This window comes from Tribolium castaneum, chromosome 8 (genome assembly GCF_031307605.1).
Source record: "Tribolium castaneum strain GA2 chromosome 8, icTriCast1.1, whole genome shotgun sequence".
Classification (NCBI taxonomy): domain Eukaryota; kingdom Metazoa; phylum Arthropoda; class Insecta; order Coleoptera; family Tenebrionidae; genus Tribolium; species Tribolium castaneum.
Window position 1 is genome coordinate 9,160,528 of NC_087401.1, and position 12,223 is coordinate 9,172,750.

Below are 12,223 nucleotides of genomic sequence, written 5' to 3' on the forward strand. Positions count from 1 at the left end.
AATCTCTGAAACTAAGCAAGTTACCAATTTTTTAAGTAGCAGGTGGAATTACAAAAATTTTCAAAAAATCATTAATATCTCAAAAACGGTTAAACTTAGGTATAGAAAAATCTGATAAAAACGACCTTAAAATAACTCAACTAATCCAAAAACGCAGTGAGAAGCATAGCTTTCCATTTAAAATAAGAAAGTTAATAGCGACTTTCGGTATAACCGGAAGTGCTGCCATCTTGAAAATATCTTTATTAAGCAGAACTTAATAGATTATGAGTGAGCAGCAACTTTTAAATAAATATCTTTATTATTAAATTAGAACTTTAAATACTTCTAATGTGAGGTATAGACAGAACAGCCTGTATAATTGATCAACTACTGAAAAAATAACCAAATTTTAAATGTCAAAATAAAATTTTATTTAATTGTTTACACCAAATTTACAAATTTCTTTTTCACAAATTACTGTTCTTCTTTGGCCTTGTCGCGAACAGTGATAATGAGGTATTTGCCACTCTGATCATAAGTTACAAGATGAGGGCCTGTGTGACTAAAATCAGGTTGAGCTTTGCCAATGGCAAATTTTTGATTAATAGTGTACTCGTCTGCAGTAATGTCAGCAAACATTAGTTTCATGGTGAAAGGACAATTGGAGGCGAAATAATTTACTTCTTCTCTTCTTTCTTCGGATTTTCCAGCAGGAATAGAAACTCCTTGAAAGTTTCCAGCAGGACCATATTTATTTTCCCAATCATATGGGTCGATTCCTGATACTGCTGTTGAAATAATGTCGGTTTTGGTGGCGTTGATCACCTTAAGATGGGTTTCTTGGCTTGGCATTTTCGGAAAAAATCTCTAGAAGTATTATTGCAGACAACAATTTTCTATGGTTTTGGTTACTTACCAGAACTGCTCGTTAGTTGATTTCTGATGCTAATTGAACGGTTTGTAGGCCTTTAAATAGTGAAAATCTTATCACCTAATCTAAATAATCAATTGTATCACAACAAAGAAAATTTAACTAGTTTGGGTCATTATTGCTTCAGAGGTTAATAACATCTTTATCTTGATAGTTTACGTGAGAAATATTCAATGTAAATCATATCAGACAATTCAAATTTTTTTAATATTTTTATCAACAATGTTTTATACTCAGCCTTTAGAATTTCTATCAAATGGAGGCAAGAATGTTAATTTTGAAAGCGTTTGTAACTTTGATTTCTGTTCGTTACTTATTTTCTGTGCTAATTTGTTGCAATCGAAATCTAATCGTCTAATCCAAATTTAATAATAATCGATGGTATCAAAACAATAAAAGGTTAATTATTTTGAGTAATTAATTAATAATTATGCATAGGTTAACGACATTCTTATCTGGTTTACTTTAACTGGGCGATATACTTTGTAAAGCCAAATTAAACTTTTTTCTGATATTTTTCAAGAAATATTTCACAGATATTGTTAGAAGTGTGAAGCTAAGTAAAAATGCAAAAACAGTGTGTATTCAAAATCTAAAAGGCTTTTAAATTTTTTTTTTATTAATTGTCTTTTGGTCTCTAAATGTTCTTAATAAAAAATGATATTTTGCTAAACAGAAGACACTTAAACCTGCATGATCTATAAAAAAGTAAAGAAAACAATCAAGATCCGAAAAATGTAGAAACAATATTAATTGATTTTCTCTGATTTTTTTGTGTTAACTAATAAACCCAGCAGTTAATAGTTTTCAGTTTCTCAAGTTCTTAAAAAAAATTACATTTTTTGGTTTTCTCCGTTAGTTTTTAACTAATCTGTTAAAATAATAAAAATAAACAATCAAAAAATCAGATGAGTGTCTTCAATTGGCATTTTGCCAAAAAATATTTCTAATAAAATTTAAAAGAAAAAACTCCTAGCATGTGATGACTTGTATTATTTCAGGGTAAATACACGAATAATTAGGCAGTATCTATTCTTCATTCATAGTTTCTTATCTGTTTCTTATCGGATTGTAAGATAAAATCGTAAAGATATAACCGGGTATAGTTACCATTCATAGCCCTTGTCTTTAATATAAATGAATGTAAGATAGTAGTAGGTATTAAAAGTTTGCCGCTTCTTTCCAGAAAAAACGAACTATGTTAGTATAAGAAAAATTTGATTTTACTGGTTGTCTGGGTAGATAAAAAAAATAAAAATCAAAAATTTCATAGGAATAAAATAATTAAATGCGGCAAATTGAAATTCTAAAACCACCTGAGAACCTATACTCTTTTATTTATCTTTTTTTTATCAATTTGTTAGTTGTAACTTTCTTAATTTCAAAATGGGTTAGTTTAAAAAAGATTTTGTTTTAGTAATTTTTTTTTCAAAAGTTTTTATCATAATTGTTCAACTAATGTAAAAATGAAAAAAACGAAATAGTAAATGTCAAAATCAAATTTTATTTAATTGTTTACACCAAATTTACAAATTGATTTTTCACAAATTACTGTTCTTCTTTGGCCTTGTCGCGGACAGAGATAATGAGGTATTTACCACTCTGATCATAAGTTACAAGATGAGGGCCTGTGTGACTAAAATCAGGTTGAGCTTCTCCGATTGCAAATTTTTGATTGATGGTGTACACGTCCACAGTCTTGTCAGCAAACATTAGTTTCATGGTGAAAGGACAATTGGAGGCAAAACGATTCACTTCTTCTCTTCGTTCCTCGGATTTTCCAGCAGGAATAGAAACTCCTTGGAAATTTCCAGCAGGACCATGTTTGTTTTCCCAATCAAATGGGTCGATTCCTGATACTGCGGTTGTAAAAATGTCGGTTTTGGAGGCGTTGGTCACCTTAAGATGGGTTTCTTGGCTTGGCATTTTCGGAAAAATCTCTAGAAATATTATTGCAGAAAACTATTTTCTATGGTTTTGGTTACTTACCAGAACTGCTCGTTAGTTGATTTCTGATGCTAATTGAACGGTTTGTGGGCCTTTAAATAGTGGAAATCTTATCACCTAATCTAAATAATCAATTGTATCACAATAAAGAAAATTTAACTAGTTTAGGTCATTATTGCTTCAGAGGTTAATAACACCTTTATCATGATAGTTTACGTGAGAAATATTCAATGTAAATCATATCAGACAATTCAAATTGTTGTAATATTTTTATCAACAATGTTTTTTACTCAGTCTTTAGAATTTCTATCAAATGGTGGCAAGAATGTTAATTTTGAAAGCGTTTGTAACTTTGATTTCTGTTTGTTAGTTATTTTCTGTGCTAATGTTGCAAACGAAATCTAATCGTCTAATCTAAATTTAATAATAATCGACGATATCAAAACAAAAAAAGTTTAGTTATTTTGAGTAATTAATCGATAATTATGCATTGGTTAACGACATTCTTATCTTGTTTACTTTAACTAGGCGACATACTCTTTAGGCCAAATTAAACTTTTTTCTGATATTTCTTAAGAAATATTTCGTAGATATTGCTAGAAGTTCGAAGCAAATCAGTGTATGTGTGCAAAATCCAAAAGACCTTAAAATATCTTTCCTTATTAATTGTCCTTTGGTTTCTAGGTGTCTTTAATAAAAAATAACGTTTTAATAAACAGAATAAACTTAAACCTGTATTATCTTTAAAAAAAGTACAGAAAACAATTAGGAACCCAAAAATGTAGTAACCATAATAATTGATTTTCTCTGTTTTTTTGTGTTAAATAATAAATCCAACAGTCAATAGTTCTCAATTTTTCAAGTTCTTAAAAAAATTACATTCTTTGGTTCTCTTCTTAGTTTTCAACTACCGTGATGAGATAATAAAAATAAACAATTAAAAAATCAGATAAGTGTTTTGATTGGCATTTTGCCAAGAAATGTTTCTAATAAAATTTAAAGGAAAAAACTTCTAGCATGTGATGACTTGTATTATTTTAGGGCAAATACACGAATAATTAGGCAGTATATATTCTTCATTCATAGTTTCTTATCTGTTTCTTATCGAATTGTAAGATAAAATCGTAAAGATATAACCGAGTATAGTTACCATTCATAGCCCTTGTCTTTAATACAATCTGTCTATAAATGAATGTAAGATAGTAGTAGGTATTAAAAGTTTGCCGCTTCTTTCCAGCAAAAACGAACTATGTTAGTATAAGAAAAATTTGATTTTACTGGTTGTCTGGGTAGATAAAAAATGGTAAATTGAAATTCTAAAACCACCTGAGAACCTATACTCTTTTATAAACAGTCTATATAATTATTTTTTATCAATTTGTAAGTTGTAACTTTCTTAATTTCAAAATGGGTTAGTTTAAAAAAGATTTTGTTTTAGTAATTTTTTTTCAAAAGTTTTTATCATAATTGTTAAACTAATGTAAAAATGAAAAAAACGAAATAGTAAATGTCAAAATCAAATTTTATTTAATTGTTTACACCAAATTTACAAATTGATTTTTCACAAATTACTGTTCTTCTTGGCCTTGTCGCGGACAGTGATAATGAGGTATTTACCACTCTGATCATAAGTTACAAGATGAGGGCCTGTGTGACTAAAATCAGGTTGAGCTTCTCCAATTGCAAATTTTTGATTGATGGTGTACACGTCCACAGTCTTGTCAGCAAACATTAGTTTCATGGTGAAAGGACAATTGGAGGCAAAACGATTCACTTCTTCTCTTCGTTCCTCGGATTTTCCAGCAGGAATAGAAACTCCTTGGAAGTTTCCAGCAGGACCATGTTTATTTTCCCAATCAAATGGGTCGATTCCTGATACTGCGGTTGTAAAAATGTCGGTTTTGGAGGCGTTGGTCACCTTAAGATGGGTTTCTTGGCTTGGCATTTTCGGAAAAATCTCTAAAAATATTATTGCAGAAAACAATTTTCTATGGTTTTGGTTACTTACCAGAACTGCTCGTTAGTTGATTTCTGATGCTAATTGAACGGTTTGTGGGCTTTTAAATAGTGGAAATCTTATCACCTAATCTAAATAATCAATTGTATCACAACAAAGAAAATTTAACTAGTTTGGGTCATTATTGCTACAGAGGTTAATAACATCTTTATCTTGATTATTTGTGAAATATTCGCTTTAAACTAATTTAAACAATTCAATTATTCAATTAAATTCAAGATTTATCGGAGCTCATTTATCAAAGAATAGCAATTTGTGTGAAATACGATGGTGATCTATTTATGCATTTTTTTCTGATAACTTTTAGATTGTCCTATTTCTTTGATTTTATAAAGACTACTAAAATTGTTTCCTTTGTGATGTACTTCTGTTTCTATTAGGATTTCTATTACACTTCACTATTTGTTAAAAGATACTCTTTTCATAATGGTATGAGAGTGTTAAATTTTACAACAACAGTCTACTCGATTTATTATTTTTTTTTTCGAAAAAAAAAACATCAATATTTTTTATTTTTCAAAAATTTTACACATTTTACAAATTAGACCCCATAAACCTTATATCAACAAAAAGCTCAAAAAAAATTCCATGCAATGGTGCAATAAAATGTATGATGTTGCATTTGTAATTTGTCATTCACAGAAAATCGTACGACTAGTAGGCGCTGGAATATCGATTTAGAGATCGCTTTTATTGCAAAGGATGCGCTAAGATTAAGGAATTGATTGAAAAAAAGTTTCTTAAATTATATTAAATAGTTCTGCAATTTTTACACATAAATTGACATAAGTCAAAAACTATGACCGATAAGTCTATAAAACCATATACGTTATATCGACAATTTAGTCACGATTTCATAAATGTAACAAAAAATTGAGGTTTTCATTGAAAAAAAAAAGAACTTAGTTAGGTATTTTATTTTGGGACACTGTATACAAATTAAAATATTTTTAGAATGTGCTATATGCTAAGACCTATCCGCAAAAAAATTCAAATTGACAGTTTGCACAGAAAAAAAGTGATGGGGCATGCAGGCACTTTAGAGTCACCCTGTTATAATTAATTGTCTTTTAACCTTTGGTTAGCAATTCTAAAAAATGTAATGCGATTTTAGAAGAGTTTTTTGATATTTTTTTTAAATTGAAATTATTTATTTAAGTTTTAAAATCCTAATACTTTGCATTTTAATGTTAAGTACCTACATATGAAATTAAAAAAAAAAATATGCAGAGTGTTATAACGTATTTGTTTAAACAGTTTGTTGGGCTTGGAAACCACGCCACTCCTCCATAATATTTTGGAGCACTTCGCTGTGAAGGGCTTCCACACAAAAGAGGGCTTATTTATCGAAATGGCCTTCCAAGGGAATCTTCTTTATAAATAGTTAGAGAACGGACATCGCACACAAGGACGCTACTTTGGCATGATCCTGGTGCGATGTGGCGTTGCTAGGCTACCAGGATGGACCCTGAGATGACCTCTCAACTGCAGATGACTTTATGTCAGACGATTGGCAACCCTGCCCGTTCCAGCGCCTCATTTCATACATCGCTGCTTTCTGCCACCCTTCGCAGCCTCCGCAATTATCCCTCTTTGAATTGCACAGAACAACAAACTCTAACATTTCTCACAAACTACGGACAACTATGACTTAGGAGATAAAAAATCGCAGAATTTTTCGGACCCAAAGAAATAGTACGGCAGAGTAAAATTGAGGGCGCTTCAGGCGTTATATCGTCTCGGCGCCAAATCGATTTAAATTAATTTAAATTGAACCAATTGACTAATTACTTAGAAAAAAATGCAGAAATGTTGAGTTTTGCATTCTTAACAAACTGAGAAACACTGACGACTACAATTTTTTAAAGAAACATGAGAAAAAAATTATTTAAAATTTATTAATTGCGCTTCGTCTCATATTTTTCAAAATGCTACGAGTACGGTTACAGATACAAAAAAAATGTTAAAAAAAAATTGTAGTAAATTAAATTTACTATAAAAAAGTCCGCGAGACCATATCCCTACCGTCAACAGTTTAGGCCCCAAAGACGTTCAAAGACGCTGAAGCGACGTATTTGTTTCATTTTACCGGTGTTCAAATAAAAAAAGTTAATTTATACCTAAACGGTAAAAGAAATAAGTATGGTGTCGCAGACTTTTTTATAGGAAATTTAATTCTCTACAACTTTGTTCGTTACTCTTTTTTTGTATCTTCAACCGTATTCCCAGCGTTTTGATAAAAATGCGACGGTGTGCAAAGAATAATCGCTTAGAATTTTCAATTTGCGTCCCACCTCATATTTTTGCGAACGCTGCAAATACGGTTCAAGATACAAAAAAAGTGTAAGAAACAAAGTTGTAAAAAATTAAATTTTATCCAGAAAAGTCAGTGACACAATAAATCTATCTTCAGTGGTTGAGGTATAAATTAACTTTCCAATACTTGACTACCATCGCTTGCGCATCTTTGAACGACTTTGGGGCCTAAATGGTTGAAGATAAAAATATGGTTTTGCAGACTTTTTTGTAGCAAATTTAATTCTCTACAACTTTTATCTTAACATTATTTTTGCATTTGTCACCGTAAAATAAAAATATGAGGCTGAGTGCAAATTGGTAAAAGTTTGAATTTTTTTAATATAAAAATAAAACACCCTGTATAATTAGAATCGGTGTACAAAAAAAGAGTTAAAATTTAATTCAACGTCAAATTAATATAAAGTAAGTTACCTTCTATTTTGCATTGACTTTGCATTGACAATAATTAAATTAGTTCCGAATTAAAATATGGTTTTAAGTTCTGTAAACCGCTTTAATGAATTAAAAATGACTTTATCCTTTAATGTGAGTAAAAATAATTTGTTATTTTATCTTTGTAACGAAAATATAATTTTAAATATTTAATACTTAAATTATACATAAAAATTATTCTGTGGTATAATAAAAGTACAAAGATAGGTGACTATAACAAAACAAGTAAATAATTTTTTTTTATTAAATCTGTTCCAACGTTCTAATAAAGTGGTTCTTTTTCTGTAAACACAATTGCAATAACGCCAGTTATGTAAAACCTTTCAATAACGGACACCGATTTAGAATCTTAAATTGTTCGTTGTAGAGAAGTGTTCACTAATAGAAAGTCCGTTGTAAAGAGGTGTCCGTTATTCGGTGCATTACTCATTAGGTGACTATAACAAAATAAGTAGAGAAAAAAATTAAATTAAAACTGCTCTAACGATCTTAAAGTATTTTTTCTGTAAACACAATTACAATAACACAAATTACAGTAAAACCTCTCAACAACGGACACCGATAGAGAATCTTGAATTCTCCGTTGTAGAGAAGTGTCCACTAATAGGAGGTAGAAATTTTAATATAGCTTTTGTTACGTTCCTACAAAAATGTCCGTTGTGAGGAAGTTTTACTGTAATTGTGAACGCTGTCAATGATTGGTCTTTTTTGTCATTCTTTATCAATTATTACTAAAAAGTTTAAAAAATGTAATGAACAAAACTTTTCATTTATTTTATTTATGTTTTAGTTACATTTTTAATTGCAATAAATAAAATTGCCATTAACGTCAAGTTAATCGCAAATTAAATTTTAATTTAATTATTATTATATAATACTATTAAATTATCTGAAAATTCTAATGAAACTCATACACTACATTTAATTACAGTCACATTTTAATTCTGATTAATTTAACATTTGTTCATGAAAAATAAGTGATAACTAAACTAAATGCGTTGTTTAGTTGAACATCTAAAAACAAATAATAACTATTATTTAATTAATTAGAAAAGTCAAACCTTACTTTACTTGAAAAGCTAACACATTAAATAATTTACGTAATACACTTAAAAAACATTTTTTGAAAAAATTAAATTTCTAATTCAATAAATTAATATTTACTTAGTTTTTTAAATTAATTGCATATATTAATTTACACGATTAAAATATCGTTGATGTTACAAAAGTAACACTAAATCAAGTTTCCAAGCCGATGAAACCACCGAAAGAATGTTTATTGACGTTCAGTTCCTTGCTAGCCGGCTCCGTTTACAGGGGTGACATTCTTTATGGTCGTGACTGTACGTCATTTCGTACCCTAACCTAACAAAAAATGTATTTGTTTTTTATTTGACTACTTGAATGCGCAAAAATCATATTTTGTAACACTATGCATTTTTTATATGTAAAATCAATACTTTCAAGCTACAGGGTGAATGAAATTGTCCCGTCTTCACTATTCTGCATCTAATTCAATTAGACATGTCACAACCCCCATTACCAGCCGGCGCATTTCTCGTAAAAAATATGCTCGCGGAAGTCCCGTCCCGCAGCCCCATAAATGTATATGACACAGAAAATTAGGGTGGAAATGTTATATTGCATTCGGCTGTCTCCTTCCATACACAAAGAATGTCCGAAATGCATATCAAAGCCGTTCTATCACGATGACAACTGCAATATTAAAAGAAGACGAGTCGAGGGTGGTTTCCCAACCACCAAAATTACAGTAATTCAAAAAACAAACAGTAAAAAATCCAACGAGAGGTCGTTAGAAATCAATTAGGGTCGGTGTGTTTTTTTTCGAGCAAAATTAAGGGTTGCCGACGTAAGCCTCTTAAATCTCACCCCGACTCGGTTTGATTTAATTTAGGTTTTAATAGTTGATTGTAACATGGAAGCTGTTACCGATTTTGTGAGGTTTGTTCGTATGTAAATTGCGGAGCGATCCGGTGGATCTTTAGGGGTGAATAGGAGACCGGATTAAGTTGGAGACCCGCGAAAATCATGTTAGGAATTTTAAATTGAGATTGAACGGCGGAGGCTAATTGAGGAGAGGTAATAAAAGTGTTGGCAGACGACGAGGGGTGGGGAGTGTTTATTTACATAGAGGGTTTTGTAATATTAATTTACTAGAGAAAGTATAATAAACTTAGCATAAGTTTGAAATAGACTTGGCAACGAGTGCACTTTTACGGTTTTAATGCCGGAAAATATCGCGGATTTATGTTTCTAATTAAATTAAGCTATCCTTATTCTTGAACTCGCATAACGGACATAAATCACACTCAAAAATACAATTAATTTTTATCGCGTTTAACACATATATTTTAGAAACTTTATGGACAAATTAAAATATGTTTGTTTGAAGATGATGTCAACGAATTTCTAATTTGATGATACGGAATCAAAGAAATGCCGCCGCTTTTTAATTTATTACAAACGCTTTCAAGTTGATTGGGGAAATATATGTGGCAGGCGATTGATTTTAAAAATATAAAATTCTGGTTTGGTTAACGAAGATTTTGTTCAAGGTGTTTAACTGACACTTTATGCTTCAATGAAGTATTCATGAATTTGTTCAATATATCTTTACTTGAAATTTATAGGTAATTAAATGGAAACATTTTTTTAGTGATAAAAATCGGATTTAATGTAATTATTTTTTTCTTATTGTATTGTATATATACGTGTATACAGACTAAGACGGATTGAACCAAAAGTAACGCACAAAATTTATTACCTACTCATTTATCAATGATTTTATTTTTTACAGAAAGTAGCAATTCTAAGAATACACAAACGTAAATTTGGTGCAAGAAAAGTAAGAAATCGACAGAAATAAAAAAATAATGCTGCAAGAGATAAGTATTTAAACATAAAGACGTTGTAAACGGATGTGTAAACGGAAACACAACTTAGAAAAAGTACAATCTGTCTATAAATGAATGTAGGATCGTAGTAGGTATTAAAGTTTGCCGTTTCTTTCGTATAAATAACGATTAATTAACTTGTAAATGTACAGTGTGTTCAAAAATAATTGTTCATCAAGTCACCTATGAAATTTAAACGAAATGTGAGGCTTAAATTAAACTGTAAATGCCGTCAATCTGATAGATTTGTCAAAATTATGCAAAAAGGCTTCGAATTCAAAAATATAAGAAAACACTAGAATACAAAAATAAAAGAATACACAATACAAAAATTACAGAAATTTAAAACGTAAATCAAGACAAACCTTACACTTTGCAGAAAAATGCAAAAAAGGTAAGAAAAAAGCAAATTTCAAGATTTGACAGAGAAATTACAATAGTCATTTGGACGAATTGCCATTTTACTTTATGTATACCAATGTACAATGTGTTCAAAAATGGTTGTTCATTAAGTCACCTGTAAATTTGAACGTAATGTGCCGCTTAATTTAAATTGTAATTGCCGTCAAAGTGACAGATTCGTCAAAATAATGCAAAAAGGTTTTGCATTCAAAAATGAAACAATACACAAGAACAAAAATTACGGTAAAATAAAAGACAAATTAAGACAAACTTTAGAATTTAAACAACTTTGCCGAAAAATGCAAAAAAGTGAGTAAAAAGCTAATGCAAACATTTGAGAGAGAAACTATAATAGTCATTTGGACAAAGCGGCACATTGAATTTGAATTTCATAATCAACTAGATAAACAATCATTTTTGAATACATTGTATAAAAAGTGAGTTTAAAGTAATGCATAAAATTCGCAATTCTTTATTTTTCAAAAATAAAAAAAAATACAAAAACAGGTAATTAAAAAAATACCAATTTTTTTTGTATAATTAGAAGCTCTACTACTAGGCTTTTGCAACTGTGCTGCTTATTTTGAATATGGGTGAACCCAACACAAAAAAAAGAATAAAATTTTTTATAATAAAATCCATTTTTTGTTATTTTTCTAAAATAAAATAAAATTTTACAAACAGGTAATTTAGTATTTTATGAAAGGTCAATTCTATAACTATATCAGTCATAGCGTCTAAATCATATGTATGTTATACCTTATTTTAGACTACCTAATATATTTTTTATTTTTTTTTCTCGTGTTTGCTTTATCTACATTCAAAATAAGTAGCACAGTTGTAAAGACCTATTAGTAAGGCTTTTAGTTATAAATTATAATTATAAAAAAAATTATATCGTTTTATTTAAAAAACTCTTTGATTACGTCATGGCGCCGCCATATTGTCCGCCATGACTGATTCAGTTATGTCAAATTTGGGCTCAATTACAATGTTAAGTTACTCGTTATTGCATTTGTTTTATTTTTGAAAAATAAAACAAATATGAATTTTATAGATAACTTTATAGTGATGATTTAAAAAAAATGTGTTTAGTTCGTCCATAGATATTTAAAATAAGTGGCACAGTTGTAAAAGCCTATTAGTAGGGCTTCTAATTTTGTAAAAAAACAATATCGTTCCATTTAAAAAATTCTGTGATGACGTCATAGCGCCGCCATATTGGCCGCCATGACTGATCCAGTCAGGTCAAATTTGAGCTCAATTAAAATCATAATA

At 29.6% G+C, this 12,223-nt stretch overlaps 1 long non-coding RNA gene and 2 other non-coding genes across 3 annotated transcripts; all 3 read right to left on the reverse strand.

Moving 5' to 3' along the window:
• Positions 1 to 389: 389 nt before the first annotated feature.
• On the reverse strand, positions 390 to 1,207 carry LOC135266976 (uncharacterized). The gene is made up of 2 exons (XR_010335198.1): positions 899 to 1,207; positions 390 to 849 (listed from the first exon to the last, which is right to left on the reverse strand). It is a non-coding gene; the product is annotated as an uncharacterized LOC135266976 (long non-coding RNA).
• Positions 1,208 to 2,397: 1,190 nt separating this feature from the next.
• On the reverse strand, positions 2,398 to 3,178 carry LOC107398113 (uncharacterized). Its single transcript, XR_010335110.1, has 2 exons — positions 2,903 to 3,178; positions 2,398 to 2,853 (listed from the first exon to the last, which is right to left on the reverse strand). It is a non-coding gene; the product is annotated as an uncharacterized LOC107398113 (transcript).
• Positions 3,179 to 4,364: 1,186 nt separating this feature from the next.
• Positions 4,365 to 5,004, reverse strand: LOC103313450 (hypothetical protein). Its single transcript, XR_010335219.1, has 2 exons — positions 4,869 to 5,004; positions 4,365 to 4,819 (listed from the first exon to the last, which is right to left on the reverse strand). It is a non-coding gene; the product is annotated as a hypothetical protein (transcript).
• Between the last annotated feature and the right edge of the window lie 7,219 nt (positions 5,005 to 12,223).